This window comes from Ostrinia furnacalis, unplaced genomic scaffold (genome assembly GCF_004193835.3).
Source record: "Ostrinia furnacalis isolate ACB-3 unplaced genomic scaffold, ASM419383v2 OfSCF1318, whole genome shotgun sequence".
Lineage (NCBI taxonomy): Eukaryota > Metazoa > Arthropoda > Insecta > Lepidoptera > Crambidae > Ostrinia > Ostrinia furnacalis.
In genome coordinates, this window is record NW_021131557.1 from 105821 (window position 1) to 120587 (window position 14767).

General features: G+C 35.8%; 1 protein-coding gene across 1 annotated transcript in view; it reads right to left on the bottom strand.

Moving 5' to 3' along the window:
- Positions 1-14767, bottom strand: part of LOC114352322 (ankyrin-3) — a 122604-nt gene that overhangs the window by 104447 nt on the left and 3390 nt on the right. The window lies entirely within an intron of this gene.

The window sequence follows — 14767 nt, forward strand, 5'->3', positions numbered from 1 at the left end:
TCTCGACGTTAAAGTGTCGATAATTGGGTGTTTTACCTTAGGGATATCTTANTGGATAATGTCTACGTAAATATTTTATTTTTATTTATTTATTTAATAGGACAACCAACAACAAAACATACACTAGAAGACAATCAATAATTATTTTATTTCTTTCAGATTCGTTTTTGGAATGTATTATTATGCTGTCAACACATTGCCTATAAAGTCAATTACGCATAAGTTTCTTATTAGGGAGCATACCCAGAATAAAGCTGATGCTGTTCATTCTGTAATAGAGAAAAATATTAAGCGGGCTAAAAAAGCTGGACCGATATACACTCCAGCAGAATACGTTAGTCTCATTAAAAATGCAAAGAAAAAGGGTAACAGCTTCATTGTTAAGGAGATGAATTTCGATTCATTCAGTGATATGAAGATGTTATCTGATGACGTTAATTTGAACGTAAACAAGAATGTTGATGGAAATGTTTTCAAAATCTCGGATACAAAAGCGATTAAATTTACTAAAGATTCGGAGGTATACCAATACAAGAGCAGCTACAAATCGGACAATTGGACAGAAGCAAAAGTTCGAACAGGCCGTATTGGTAATAAGAAAAGACCGGAAGACATCACATTGAACCAACTGTACAACGAAAAATTACCAATACCAAATCGAAAAAGAGAAGACATTCGTCAATTGATATCCTCTAATATAGTTCCAAAGTTCTATGAACAATATTTTAACAACCTGTTTTAAAATAGGATTGTTTATGTTTACATAACAGAGAGTGATGACTGATTTGGTGGTAAAAAAGATTAAAAAAGAAAAATATTATTTTGTTTACATACTATTTTAGTTTTTGATTATTACTATTTTAATTTTATATGTGCGATTCCAAAAAAATCGTTTAGAAATGTAACAATTAACCAAAACCTCCTTTATAAAAGGACTAAACTGTGATTAATAACAGAGTACTGATTACAACATAAGAGATTTTTGTTAAGTTCATGTTATTTTTATAAAAAATACTATTATTTTATAACTAATTACGTGTGAAATTAGTGTGATTTTGCTAAGTTTTGTTGTTGACTGATTACAATATAAGAGTTCTTTTTGTTAAGTTCATGTTTTTTTTTATTCAAATACTATTATTTAATAAGTATTACTATTCTATAAGTGATAACGAATGTGATTACAAAAAGTTATGCTAAATTTATTTGCTTTTGACCAGTAGTTATAAAAGTGTGTAGACTGATTAGTAAACAATAATAAAAAAAGTCTGTTATTTCTAAGTTATATTTACTTTTTTTGTGTGAAGTCACTACACACTCGTTAATGTATAAAAAAATACATTATTTATGCAAAAAAACTGATTATTTTTATTCCAAAATCATCCTAAAGTAAAGCTCAAATTGGTCGTAACTACAAAATAATTTCGATTTTGGTGGAACAAGGGCACAAATGAACCCCCTCCTTTAAAAGAAAATTAATAAATAAAAAACTAAACCAGTTTTATTATTGCAAGCAAAGCGCCTTAAAAGTATACAGTATAAAGCTTATGTCATGCAAAGGTGGACCACTTTAGATTAATATTATCAGAGCTAGACCATAATAAATGCAATAAAAATCTTAAAATAGCTCTCCTGTAAAGTTGCAAAAAGTGCAATTGTGCCCTTGTTCTACCGAAGGTGCGATGTATACCTCTAAACTCAGTCTNATATCTTAATTTTTGATCTAACAAAATGGCAAGTACACTCTTAAACGACGAACACTATGCTCGCAGCGGCTTACTCGTAAAAGTATATTTCCACAAACTTGAACAAAAACAGACTACAATAATATAATTTATGGTTACCAAAATCATGCTTTCACATCTGAAAATGCCCTTTTAACTGCTACCATTAGTATAAAGGTTCAAATATCTTGAAGTCACACATAGTAAAAGAACAAAACGTAGACTTGAATGTTTGCACATTCACCAACCAAAGTGCACCGTAAACAAAACTGCAGACAAAACAAATCTGTGGCGCAACCGAGTTACCCTTAACAATAAAGCAGCGCACTCGGACGGTGCACTAAAGAAAATGGAATATTAAATTGAATCCTGTTGGGATTGAAGCTCCAGAAGCATTCATGTAAGTGCTATTACACGATTTTAAAGTATTCCTTGTTTTCTAGAAGAAATTCCACAGAATAGAGTATAAACACTTTGTAAGTTTATTGGATGCATACCATAATATGCAAACTTACACCTTTTAGCGTTTAACTCCTTTAAATATCCTAATGTTTACTTTCACCACACAAAATAAACAAAGTAAAAAGGATACATTATAAAGCTGCACAAGTTAAATTATCTCTAAAACAAAGCACTGGAAAGTTGTTTTTAATTCTCACTTAAAACGCGAGCTTAGCGTACTGTATGTTGATGACATCACGACCATGTGTGGTGAACAAAAGCCAAAAATACAACCAAGACTGGACTATAATGGAAACTAAAATAGGAAAGAGTAACATATGGATGGACGGACACTGTATGCATGTTTGAAAATTTGGAGTTGTCAATAGATATTTAAGATTATCAAATCAATATAGGAGTATTGAAATCATCTTGGAAATAATTTCATTGAAATGAACCATTTGGGTCGCAATCTCAGAAATTAATGATGTACTAAGTACGACATAAATAAAGCTTTTAGCGACATTTCATCAATTTTTGGATCATAAATAATGTGGATCAATCCATCGGAGTTACAAATAACCCTATGTTATTACAATAATATTGACTATTTACTTGCTGTTATAAAGCATAACTAAGATAACGAATGACTATTAAAACAGGAATATCACATTAAATAGATACAATACTATATCTGTCTACGAATACTTATTTGTTACTCGAGAAACATAACGATTAGATCACGATTATGATGTTCATATCCGATAGAACTCAATTGAAATGGAAATCGAAGCAATCACGAGTAATTCGATCAGAATCGATAAATAAACATCACGATTTTCTCGATATTAGTTATGTTGGTTCTGAACATTGAAAGCGATGCGATTTTTTATCTTTGTTAGATGCTCGAGACGAAGGACCATCGAGTCGAGAGCCTGGCAGCTCAGAGGCGAAGGTCGCCATCGCCAATGACAAAGTAGGTTAAAAGAAGCTTTCATTTCTCTTCCTATACACGTATGATGCTAGCCAAGACACGGATGAGATCACGCATGCGCAGACAGCACTATAGAATGGAACAATGATCGGGATCTTCCCACGACCGCAGCCGACGTGGCAATTAAGTAACATGGTGCAAGGGACGAGATAACGGCGGCCACTGACGTAATGTTTGATTATACGGCCCAAATCATAACAAACATTGGATAATACGATTAATATCTTACAGGAATTATTCCTAAACCCAACGCCAAAGAGTAAGATTGAGTACATTAGGACATAGAGCAAAATGGTAAGGCGTAATTCTAAGATCAAGAACCGGTAGATTCCTGTTAAACTAGACAGCTTCTAAACTAGACCAAACAAAAACTAGACACCTGCGTACATCTTCCCATAACTGCTGTAATGTAGATTCAGACCAGACACCAGTAAAACTAGAAAAAGTGGACGATCCGCTGCATATCTGGACCTAACGTCATGTCTGAGGAAAGTTCTTAGTAGTGCGAAGGAAGCGTGGAAAAAATAACATGACTAAAAAGGTGGAAAGTGTATTAACATTATTTGCGAAAGCAAACAGGGATGTCGCTAAACTAAATATGGACAGAAGCTTTCAAAGTTGCGACAAAAAATATTCAGGAGAGTCAGCTTTAGTCGACAAGTTTTAAAACTAACCTAATAACGAAGAAAAAGGAAGGAGAACTTGCAAAACAGTAAAATAACACAATTTCTATCACAAGTCAAACCTATCCCTTAATAAAGGAAATTACACGATTCCAAAAACCAATTTCCGGACATAGCGTGACGATAATTTACGAAGGCATTCTTAGCTGTTGATTGTGCATTATTTATGTGTGTAGCACAAGTGTATGTCAGCATTACCTCAATATATCATCACGCATTCTATTGAATGTAGTCAGAGTAAACGTGACAGTGACATGAATGCGATAAATAGGTTTAGATTAATAGTAGAGCAGATTGGAAGTTCCGGGGAGTATGCAAGGGTGTAAAATGAGTACGCAACGATGAAGGGAATTCTCACATACCAAATCATCGCCCTACTTTCGGCGTTTGACCGAATGAATCGAACCATCGCCAATAATAAGAGCATTACACTGTGACAACATAAATTCAATATTCTTTTGAGCGGGACAATGAAGTCGATGCCTGGCAGCTGTCGCGCTCCGTTAATCTGCGTATGGGAAATGAAATCCATGAGCCTATTTTTGCTTGGCCAGAATTAAACAGATTAAATATTTATATTAAGCCTTGTACAAGTACAAGCTAAGATTGTTGTGGATGGTAAAGAAAAATGTGAGGAAAATGGCAGTAGAACATTTTTGTTTACACTCATGTGTTATAAAGCTAGTAACAATAAAAAAAGAAATTCATTAAATTACTGAAGCTTACATTTAACTGTCCGAATAACTTTTCGAAACCATTAGGTAGGTAGAGCTTTCTTTTCGTTGCAACTTTGGGGAAGCACGTTTAAAGCTTTGAACAACTACACTATTTAACGCTTACGTATTTAAACCCAGAAATTGGTAGGTTATTGCTTACTCCATAGACCAATATTACAAATCCGTATCTCGTCTCTTCTAAAATGTCGTGCACTTGGCACAACATTGAAATTCAGAGCAGAACATCTTAAAGCAATCCTTTCCACATGAGAGCGTAGCATAATCTTATTACGTTATGGTGGCTGAGAACACACCGGTTTTCTTAAATTTACATTACCAGCTCGAAATATACACGCAAAATACCGATGTTTGAGGTCAAATAAGTGCACTCAGACCAAAGTGTTTACCAATCTGTGCTCGAACGTTTGATCCGGTCGATTGGAGTACAATTGCAAACAAGTGGTGCCCCAATCAGGCAACTGGAATCGACGATCTTGTATTTTTATCTTAATTTATTCAAATCTGCATTGTCGTCCGTCGAGACCGGTACATAATGTTGCGGCAAAAATACCACTTATCTACAGCATTTGGTTATCGCAAGTGGATCTCTAAATTTTGATAGATTACGCGCTTGGTAACCGAGCTTCGGTAGCAGCTCCTCCTACAAATGTAGAGTTTTTAATACAATATAGGTAGGTGCTTTTAACATTGTAACTTTGAAGTAAAAGTTGGAACTTTCTATTTACAAATCATACCATTCTTAAAGAAAACACATTAAATTTTCAAAGCTTCGTCCTCTTTTCTTTGTTAGCAAAAGTTTGCGAGTCAAAATTAAGGCTAGGCTTTGATTCTTTGGTTTCTGCTTTTCTTTCAAGTTTCTTTTGTTTACTCAAATAATTTGCATTTTTAACATTTTAATGCTTAAACATTCTTTGTTTATCATACCTACTCGCTAGAAAAGCTAATAACGGCTATTTTTATTCAAATTCTTTCTCCGTATTGGTGATTGATGAAATTATTTTTATACCTTACGAGTAAGTGCGATGCGGAATTATTTTTATATACGATTTAATATCAAGATAATTCGCAGTTGACTAAAGTGACCATGACCCAAGACCTATGAGAATTCGCCAGCTCACCTAAAATAGATTATTACAAGAATTTATTGCTCGAATTAGTGGTAGAGGAACGTTACCTCATAGTTTTATTTGTGGACTTGACATGGCTAAAACGTTAGCAGCGTCAATGTGTTCGCACACATGATGGCGTGCTAAATAAATAAATTGAAATTCAGATCTGATCTGGAGCAAGGTCTATCGGTCATGTTTCTATATGAAGTCACTGATTAAACGTAGATCGAAGCTCTCAGCTTATTTTAAATTCAAAGTTTTAATACACTCATCACAAAGTGACACGTACCTACTTTAAAAATAAAGATTGGCACGCTTTGAGAACCTTGATAGAGTTTAAAGTCACCCGTTCGTATTCGTATACATATAGGTCGAAATCCTGATTGACGTTTACGGACGCTCGCATTCACCAACGTGCGCCATAACTCCGAGACTCTGGCGCCATAAACCAGTTTAACTGCGGGTAGTCTGTGAAATCTTAGACATTATTGATTACTCCCCGCAATTATCCATCCATAAACTAACTTCCAACAAACTTGCTTCCCTCTCGTCGCTGCTCGGTCAAAGTCAAATTATTCAGCGCATGCTCGTTACGAGCTGTCAAATGCATATAAAACCGGCTTGGAAAAATAACCTCGCTGTAAATGACGATGCAAGTAACTCGATGGGACTTGATACTTTTCAATAATGTTTTTATGTTCTCTTGCCTCTATTAAGGCCTATCCTTTTTGGCTTCAACTTGGTATTTTAAAACTTGTTTTTTTTTATTTATACGAATTGCAACCGTAGAATTTGGATACGTTCTAAAAGTTCGGAATAATACGCTTTAAAAGGTCACCCACCGCATTCCAAAAGCAACGATGTGGCAAAACAAAATCCGAATGGGGCGATAAAACAAATGAAAAAATTATGCACCGAGCCAGACAGTGCGACAGGATGATATAATTCCATTCTTATGATCATACGCACGATGGGGTCGATCCAGCCAGTATCCTCCCACTCGATGCTTTTCGTTAATTTCCGGCCAGTTTTAGAGCAATTTATTCTGAATAACTACACCGATTCAAATCGCTCTCTATCTGAATGCATTGTCAGACTCGCTGAGACTTTTTAAATTGAAATGTGTACCCCGTTGTTGTTATGCAAATTGAACAAACCGACGATTTCATTTGCCGCAGTATCGGTATAAATTAAACTTTTCGTTCGGATTTTGTCGCAACGTGCTGTTGCATAGAGTTTAGCGTTTAACTAACGATTGTGAATAAGTTGTTCATAATACGAAAGGTCACGAACAGTCTCCTTATAAAATACTCCCATCCAATGATAACTGAATAAAGCTTTTTCTTTAAGTAAAAATCGCTCCCAAATATGTAATACAAAGTGGTGATAAAATACAAAGTAGAGGTCGGTTCTCGTGAAACAGCATCAGCAGCATAAAGGATCTTTATACACGCACCATTAATCTCCGCGAAAGGGAGTAAACAAATAGGTAGAGGCAAAAATAACCAGCCGACCAAACAGAGGGCTATTCAACAAAAATAAGGTCATGGATGGCACAAACGCTTGCAAAAACAAAAAATGGGTAAGTAATAACGATGCTGATAATGCTAAGTGTTTTGCACTAACTAATAAATAATGACATTTTAAGAATAACGCGTTTCTGTTTAAGTATGTCATCAATCAGTCCACTCATCTCCTCGCTTTTCTGAGTAAGAAGACTACAATTATTATACCTACCAGACAATAATAATTATAATCTTGTTGACAATGTTAGAGTCGATGTTCTCACGTAAGTCACCTCTGTAGAAAATGTTACCGTAAATTATTAACAGGAATAGTTTGACATGGACGTGTCTAGTGGTCACAAATCTCATTTTGCGCACGCAAAGGGCGTGCCATCTAATTTACTGCAATTAGGCTGATTAAATTACGTAAGTGACAAACATGACATGGCCGTATCTAGCAAAGTACATTTTCGCTCGCCAATGGTGTTCTTTTATAAGTGCAAAAGCTGCATTATCTTTATCACAAATCTGTTAATAGGACCTACGCAAATTATTGATTCAAGTACGTGGGTACTTACTACTTATGAAATGTGAAAACACTCGTAAAGTATAATCTCATCACGGACACAACAAGTCTGAGCTTTTTGGCATAATACGACAAACCTAAATGCCTAACCTTTTTTTAATGTTGACATTTTCATAAAAATGGACGTTTTGGAACAAATATTGTTAGTCCCCTCAGTAAATTAATTTAACAAACAAATAACGATGCCTAATCTTTATACATGCACAACACATTTGAATTTGGAGAAGTCATCGGTATAAATAACTATACCTAAAGCTCGAACTAGCTGTCAACGCATACGCATTATTATACAATTTGTAAAATCGGTTAAAAACAAAAGCAGATAATATTATGTATCTGAAACAGCGCTGTATTAGCTGGCAAAGCAATCGCCGGAAGGCATTACGTGACCGGAGACCGGTAGCTGTCTCGGTGCACTCTCTGAGGATATCGCGGTATTACTTTACATCACAATAGGAGCGGCTCAAAGTACACGACCTACTGCCGCGATCCAAGTTTAGTATACCATTAAATCATTATCAAAATTTTTCCAAACCTATCCTAACCTCAAGACATGATGAAGCAGAGTCACGCGTTAGGGGGCGTCCATAAATTACGTGAGACTTTTAGGGGGGGGAGGGGGTCAGCGAAAACCTCACTAAATCTCACGTGGGGGAGAGGGGGGGTCTCGGAAAATATCACGTAATTTTTCCCACAAGAAATAGAGTAAAATTGCCAGAAAACTGGGTTATTGAAGTAAAAAAAATGATTTTTTTATGATGATAATGACAATTTATTCTAAACCGTCTAATCAAATTAAACTAAAAATGCCTCCATCTGCATTTTTGAACACTAAAGATGCAGAATAAATGTGCCACGCGCAGTGTAGGGTTCTGTAGTTGTCTGTCGTTACCACAATATATTAATCAGAAGCAAGCAATTACTTTATCTAAAGTCACTTTTCATATTATTTTCTTCTAAGAAATTTTTACTGGTTAAGAAATTGTATAATACATGAGTCAAATAACTATTACTCTCTTAAACTAAGTAATGTATCTTAACCGTTATAGTTTTCCTTGAAAAAAATTCATCCCCACTTTACATGCAGGGGAGCTACACTAGAATTATTATTTTTTTCAAAATTTTATTTTACCGTTTTGTCGGCGTTTTTTAACGATTAGTTTACATTTACATTTTTTAAGTACTAGTTTACTTTTTATTAATATTTAACCATTAGTAGCAAAATTTAACAATTAGTTATTTTAACTATGAATCAAAAAACTGGTCCTAGATTGAAGCAATGAGGGCTATCGTTTTTATACTTAACAGTTGGCACCCCTGGCGATTGACAGGACCTTACTCTACAGTGGCGCCATCTTGATGAGAGCAAATGCGATAGGCCTCCTACCACTTTTGTGCTCACCAGTTGGTCCCACTGTCTTTGCTACTAGCAAGTGACAGGACCTTACTCTACAGTGGCGCTAACTAATGAGCGCTAAAACGATAGCCCTCATTGCTTGTCTTACTAAACGACGGTTAGCAAGCTACGGAACCCTGCACTGCGCGTGGCACGACACTAGGTTACTGTTTTTTTCATATAAATCTAATAGACTCGAAGCATAGACGTTGCAAAATAGGCATTTTATTAAATATCACGTGAGATTAGGGGGGTGGGGGAGGGGGTCAGGCAAAATCTCACCAAATCTCACCAAGGGGGGCGGGGGGGTTGAAAAATGGCCAAAATTGTCTCACGTAATTTATGGACGCCCCCTTAGACATCTCCGCTAGCCTACTCAAAACCTAACTTCTGATGAACCTAACTCTATCTAAATTTTTTGATACGTTTACAATTTTGGGTAGTTTTTTTCTGTCTTGATTGCTAGTAACGCAAAGAACTAAATGACTTCAGGGCCTCCAACATCCAGACTTGACTCCTTGCTAGACTTCGTCTCTTCCACTAAGATAATTATCTTTAACTTCTTTTCATTCGTTTTCATCTTGATTCGGTTCAAGACCTAAAATAGTGAATAAACTTTATTAAAATATTCAACAAAATTATTAGACAAAATCGAGAACACAAAATAGCTAGGGGGTTTAATAAAAATGAGTTTATCCAGAGACCTTAATCCATCTCTGGGCAACATACGAGACAGCTAGACATATCCAGGGTAGGAGGTGGTGGTGGAGGTGGGATTCAAGTGATACTAGTATTATTGTTGAGCTCATTTATCGTAATGGACGTCCGTACTTGAAATGCAGCTACATGAAATATTTATGAAGAACCTCTCAACTGAAGGCTTAATAACAGAGTAGGATTACAGATTGGCTAGTCCATTTATATCGTACGATACAGACATGTGTCTATTTATGAAGGATTTGTGAAGCAAGCAGTGTAATTTTTTGAGACTCAGTTGAGTTTAGGTTAAGCTATTCCTGAATCAGAATCATTACTTAACTTCCTTAACTACTAACTGTTGCCAGTGTTGCTGTCATTCGATTCAAAGCCGTAAATTACCATTTACACAGCCATAAAGACCAACGCCCGAAGCCACGGAGCTGCAGAGGCATGGAGCATTGTTTTGTTTCCACTTGGCCGCCCATCTGATGACGTCACGGCCCGCCACCTTCGCATGGAACAAGTGGATGGGGCTCCACGATTGCTCGGCGAAAGGAAAACCATCAAGTACCAGTAGTATTTTGTATGCGAAGCTACGCAATACGGTTGAGGAAAATATAGCGCATAAGGCTTGATCCGGTCAAGAACCACTTTGAATATCAATGAGCAATGCACCAAACAAGATTTGGCAACGAACTTTTATTTATTTATTTATTTAAAACTTATATGCACATAGAACGGTGTACATAAGGCGGACTTAATGCCTTTGGGCATTTTCTGCCAGTCAACCTTAGGGCCAAACTGAGAATAAAGTAGGCGGTATAGAATTAATACGAATTTCGAAAAAAAAAAAAATTACATAAATAACATATGAATACATACATAGACACATACATATATAATAATAGGATGGATGACAAAGGGAGAGAACAAAAAAAAGAGAAGGAAAAAAAAAGGGGAAAAAAAGGAGGTTGAACAGAAATCATGAAGATGAAACACTATCGAGAAAATGTTTGCGCACATGAAATTTAAAGGTGGACTTGCTGGGAGCCTGCCTGACGTTTTCAGGGAGACCGTTCCAAAGACGAATGGAATGTAGAAGAAAAGAGTTGGTAAAAAAATATTATAACTCGAACACTCAAGCTCTCAATGCCTAGTCCCATATAACCTGGACCAACATTTAAAATATTTATGAAAGAATAAATAAAGGAGTAAATGATGACTGACATTGCTGTGTAGCTCAAGCCAACGTCCTCGTTTGGCATTGCGTGTAAAAATACGAATATCCATTCTAGACTAGACCCGAGCGTATGTTGTCTAAATTTATGCCTGTCTAGGACAACAGCAAGGCTGATGCACTTAAGCTGACAAACGACATTTTAAAAAGGTTGTAACCAAGAACTGCTTCACTAATCGTCTATCAGTCTCTTTAAGCCTTTGTTTATACAATAATCGGTATGAAAAATTTGAGCTTTTGGTGAACTGTAACTTACCTAATGCCCTCAATATCCACCAAGGTTTTCTGAACTAATAAAGACTCGAATATAGGTAACTTTCCCTTTGAACAGTTATTTGGATATCCCATGAAAGACAAACAGAGTGTAGCTAACGTAGTTGGGCATAGCAAATGGACAAAGAAACGCGCGATCGATTGTAGGTCAGTAGACAAGGAACAATTTTCCAGCGCCAAGTGTAAACAGACCGGTCGTAAAACAAACGAAATTAGCCAGGCCCGCCACTACGCGCAGCCGGCCATATTGATGCGCCGGTAGCTAATGAAGTAACTACCATGTAGTATTTCGTAAAAGTTTTAATGGTTTTCAGATTTCATAACCATATATTTGTCAAGGACTGCAATTTAGTTATATGATCGCCAGAAATATCTTTCAATTTTACTTGAAATCTGAAGTTTTTAGTCGTCACTTCTTTCCGAAGTTGACTCTATTTTCTACTGCAGCAGTTTGTCTTTGTAAAGTAATATCTTCTCCTTCTAGGCATAATCTTACTTTTAATAGTACAACAGCCGAGAAGACAAAAAGTCCTTAATAGGATGCAAGAATATACTATAGTTTGTAGGTAAGTGGCCGAGAATACCGTCCACCTGTTGTCTGCGGTGCGTGCCCCTATTGCAAACCGATCGATTATTTTGGTAAATGCCACACTTACGCACATTATCAGGGCTCGATGCCTGTGGTTCTCCGCTGAATTTAACATTTGAACATTATTCCATAATTCCACAAGAGCACAAATCCAAAATCGCATCGTTCTATATTGGTTCCTGTTTGACCAGCTCAGAGAAAACTAGAAAGCACTCATAAGAATGAGAGCAAGCAATATGCAACCGCATGTTGCTCAGTCTATAAACGCTGCTATCATCTTGACATTTAGAAAATGTCATCTAACTGCACCGTTTTACTTTCATTAAGTTCTATAAATAAAGCTCTAGTGAACCAACAATAGCGAAATGTCAGAACCACTTTCACTGTACGTTCAATAAACACAAGAGATGAATACGAAAACAAAACAAGAATATTAAACAAAACATTACGGTTCACTGTTGTAATGATTAGCTTTTATAATAAAGCAGTGTTATCCAATGCGACCTCATTCGTAACACGAGAAAGTCGATTGCTTATTGTTATCAATACAAAAAGTTTTGAAAAGCATGCCTTTCATACCGTTAAAAAGCGCAGAAAACTATAATACAAAAGACATTCAATTTTCGAAGTTATGGCAATTACTGAGTAATTTATAAACGAGATTAACGTAGCTCTTTGTACTCTATTGGATCTCTCGTCTCCAATTGACAAGTCGGCCAGCAGGGACTCCTTAACAATTGTATCGTTAAGCCAGCAACTTGTTACAGATTCAATGGATCAATTGATATGCGTAGCCGCTCTCCAATTAACGATTAGAAAATATGCGTTGTTACTGGTCGTTCTTACATGCAACCCTCATGTTTAACCGTGCTTATTGGAGATGAAGCGTTTTGATTAACGGCATTTAGCATACTTTTACTGAGATTCTGGAGCATGATGATGTTAGTTTGGCTTTATTTTTCATTAAATATTATAAAACTAATTAGGTATATTGAGTAAGTTAACAAGGTAAAAGGTCTCCTCGAGGGGATTGAATGTTATTCTATTACTTAGCGCTTTGTCGTCTCGGTATTAATATCCTTTCCTGGGTATCACAGGCCTGGAGGGTGCCAGTCACTGTTGCGAGATAATCAAATTTGCACACGCTCTCCCTCCCCTTCTTCGAGTCATGAACACGGCGTTCCTGTCATCTGCACGCTATGATAACGTTGGATTAAATAAAATAATAGTTTTGTTAATCTAACAATAACATTTATGTATGAGTGATCTTTATTTATTTATTACTTTATGTTCTGATCTCCTTGGAATTGCAAATGTACCACTAACTTCAAATGGAAACGAGTAATAGTATTCTACTTTGCAACAGCCATCAATCTTTTAAAACGGGCAACGAAATCACATTCTAATGTTGTCTTGTTGGAGTCGGTGGCGACTGGGGTGACCTAAAAACGAAATGGAAATAAAGTAATCTACTTCGTCTCCAATAACTGTGTAACTTTTGTTAAGAAGCTACGAAGCGTTTTAAGGTTTCCTTTCAAGAATTAGACAGATCAAATGTCAGGAAAGGAAATACTGTTTCCGATCGGCACCACCCAGTCAGAGTTCATTTGTTATTTCATTATGTTCTTCATTTACGAACTGAAACTTTACACATTTCCTCATGGATATTTTTGTTAGATTCTAAAGTAGGGTAAGTGCGCTAGTTTTCGTCCAATTATCGGAGTTGCCAACTTTGTGATGCGAAATGAATATCTTAAAATACCCTTACTCATATGTATCATATGTCATTTTAGTCCTTATATAGTCTACTTTACGTTAATATTATATGATAATAAGTAAATACCACGGGGTATTTTATAAAAAATATTTTATGCAAAAGAGGCGATTTCACTAGTTTTCGTCCAAAAAAATCAGTGTTCGTCCAAGTGTACGCTAGTTTTCGACCACTGTGTAGAAAAAAGGGTGCAGTTGAATTATTACCTTAAAACCAATTCTACAATACAGTAACTATGGATTGTGGTATATCATTTGAAAGGTAATTTTGTTAGCTTTCAAATGATATCAAAAAGATTTAAATAAGTTTCTTACCTAAATTTAGGAAAATATTGCAGTAGGTCGAAGGACAAATGGACGAAAACTAATCTACAGGAATAGCTAATTTTGGTTTTCGTCCACCCCAGTGCTTGCTCATGACGTCATGGACGAAAACACAACAACGTTTAAAGCTGTTTTTTGTTTTCGTCCACATCTTTTTAACGGTTTTTATGGGTTTATCACTGTTAAAAAGTGGACGTAAACTAAAATGTTTAATGTAATAGCAATAAAGATCATATTGGAAGAAAAAACATTGTATTTTGTAGGTCCATTGAAGTAAAATGATTATTTAAAATATTAACTAGGTGTCAGGGTTTCCGTCCACGTGGACGAAAACCAAAATCTTGCAAAATTGTTATGCTAGTATTAGTCCACTTAATTATCTAAGATTTCTATACAAAAACTTTAATAAACCCTTAAAATAGTGTTTATTATGCTAATAATTAGACATACGTGCCAAAAACATTACGTAAAGTAGCTAAAACAGTAATTAAACATACCATGAAAGTTCCCTACCGGCACGTTTTTTTTCTAACTTGACGACGTTTTCCATTCACCTGTGTGCAGCAGCAACTTCCGTAGATTTTTTTGGTGTTATTACTTGTCAAATTACATTTTCATGCAGGCAGGACTGTTACTTAGATATTATAGATTGTAACAAGTCCAAACTTGCACGGAAAGTTAGGTTTGTATTCTAATTTTC